Genomic DNA, 2,247 nt, shown 5'->3' on the forward strand with positions numbered 1-2,247 from the left:
GTTTTACATTCCTGATCTGCAGGAAGGGGAGGGGAGGGAGGGAGAGAGAGAGACGGTCTGGGCCTGCCATGGGCTTTTGAAATCTCAAAGCCCACCCTCAGTGACACATTTCCTCCAACAAGGCCACACCCCCTATCCTTCTCAAACAGTGCCAGTCCCTGGTGGCTAAGCATTCAAATGTAGGAGTCTATGGGGGCCATTCCTATTCAAACCACCACATTGCTTTGTTCACACCTGTGTGCAATTTTCCCAGAGAGATGAATAAACTGCTGCCGACCTCAGATAAAGCACTGAGAACCCAGAACAGTCCCACTTGAGTCTAACTGGGTGATCCAATGAGATTGATACAGGGCATGGGCAACCTGTAAGTGGTTAAAGCCACTGAAGAAAACGGCTCTGGTCACCAGCGATGGCTGCATAGCCCCAGGAAGGGGAACTTAGTGAGCACCTCCCCCTCCACGGCAGATGTTAATGGGCACGATCTTGTGCAGATCTCCTATGGAGAATCAACGCTACTGAGTTAAAGAAGGCAAAATCCACACGCCTGAATTCCCCAGGGATGGCTGTTCTGGTTTCGTTCTGATGCCATAACAAATACTGTGACCCATAGCAAGCTGGGGGTGGCATATGGCTTACACTTCCAGGTCGCAGTCCATCATTGAGGGACGTCAGGGCAGGAACTAAAGCAGAGACCATGGGGCAATGTTGCTAGCTGGCTGGCTCACTGCCCCATGCTCAGCCAGCTTTCTTATACAGCCTAGGACCATCTCCAGGGATGGGGCTGCCCACATCAGTCATCAATCTAAAGACTCTCTCACTGACAGAGCCACAAGCCAATCTGATCTGGGTCATCCATTAACTGAGACTCCCCCAAATGACTCTAGGCTGTGTCAAGTTGCCAGCTGAAGCTAACTAAGACAATGGTCTGTCTACGTGACATCCAGAACTCCTCCCAAAAGAAGAATTGAGCAAGCCGGGCAGTGGTGGTGCACGCCTTTAATCCCAGCACTCAGGAGGCAGAGCCAGGCAGATTTCGGCGAGTTCGAAGCCAGTCTGGTCTACAGAGTGAGATCCAAGACAGGAACCAAAAAACTACACAGAGAAACCCTGTCTTGAAAAAACAGAGAGAGAGAGAGAGAGAGAGAGAGAGAGAGAGAGAGAGAGAGAGAGAGAGAGAGATTGATTGAGAGAAGAATTGAGCCGTGCTGGGAGCATTTGATATATTAGGCACTTTTCTGTTGCTGTGATTAAAAAGTGTTTAAATGCCTGAGGCTATGGGGGGCATTCTCATTCCAACTACCACAGTTGGGTCCCAGCCCATTTTGAAGAAAGCCATTCTGAACACAATGCCCAAGCTTCCTGGTTTCTGCAGGACGTTGCCTTGGCCGTGAGAATAGAGGTGAGAGGTGCGGGCCACCTCCTCCCAGGACCGCAGTTTTGTGCCTTTCTGTAGCCTCCCCAGCATGGTTACACTACAGAAAAGGCTGAGTGGAACCCCAGCTCCCCTTGAGCTGACCTCACCTTGGTCGCTATTTGGCAAAATCATTCGGCTCATCTTGGTTCCTGATAAAGCAAATCATGACGGCTGCCGCTGGCAACCATCCTTGGCTGGAGTCGTTAGGAAGCGCCTCCAGCTCCGCGCTGCCTCTACCCCCCCAGCATGTCATCAGCGCCCCTGGAAACAGTGCTGTGCCTAAGCTGCTGCCCCCTCTCCTTCTAGTCATCATTGCCTGCTGGAAAACCCCCTCTCACTTAACTCCCTTTAAAACTCACAGCATAAAATTCATCAGGATGATCACGGCAGGTACACAATTAAGTGGTGACTTCAACGTTCCTTGTGCTGTCCAGCCGTTACCCACAAACTTCATTTATTCTTCAAGGTCCAAGTCAGGACTCCACCAGACAGCTTTTTTTTTTCTTTCTTTCTGCTGCTGAGGCTCAGACCTGGGCCATGGGCACGTACTTGTGTGGCAGGCGCTCTACCACTGAGCTGCATGTCCGGACCGGCACACTCTTCCTGCAAACCTGTAACATTGGGGCCAGGCCTGCAGATCCAAAGCTGCAGGCTCTCCATGCCACAGTACTGTGCATGGTTGGGGCTCCATGCATGATCACCGCTCCCTCCAATAGCACAAACCTCAAGACTGGGGTACCGGAGCATCCATCCCTCCCGTGGGGACCTACTGCTTACATAGCCCTAGCCTCTAATCTTTCTTTTATTGAGCACAAAGTGTGTGGCCAGCACCA

Source organism: Peromyscus leucopus, chromosome 7 (genome assembly GCF_004664715.2).
Source record: "Peromyscus leucopus breed LL Stock chromosome 7, UCI_PerLeu_2.1, whole genome shotgun sequence".
NCBI classification, from domain to species: Eukaryota; Metazoa; Chordata; class Mammalia; order Rodentia; family Cricetidae; genus Peromyscus; species Peromyscus leucopus.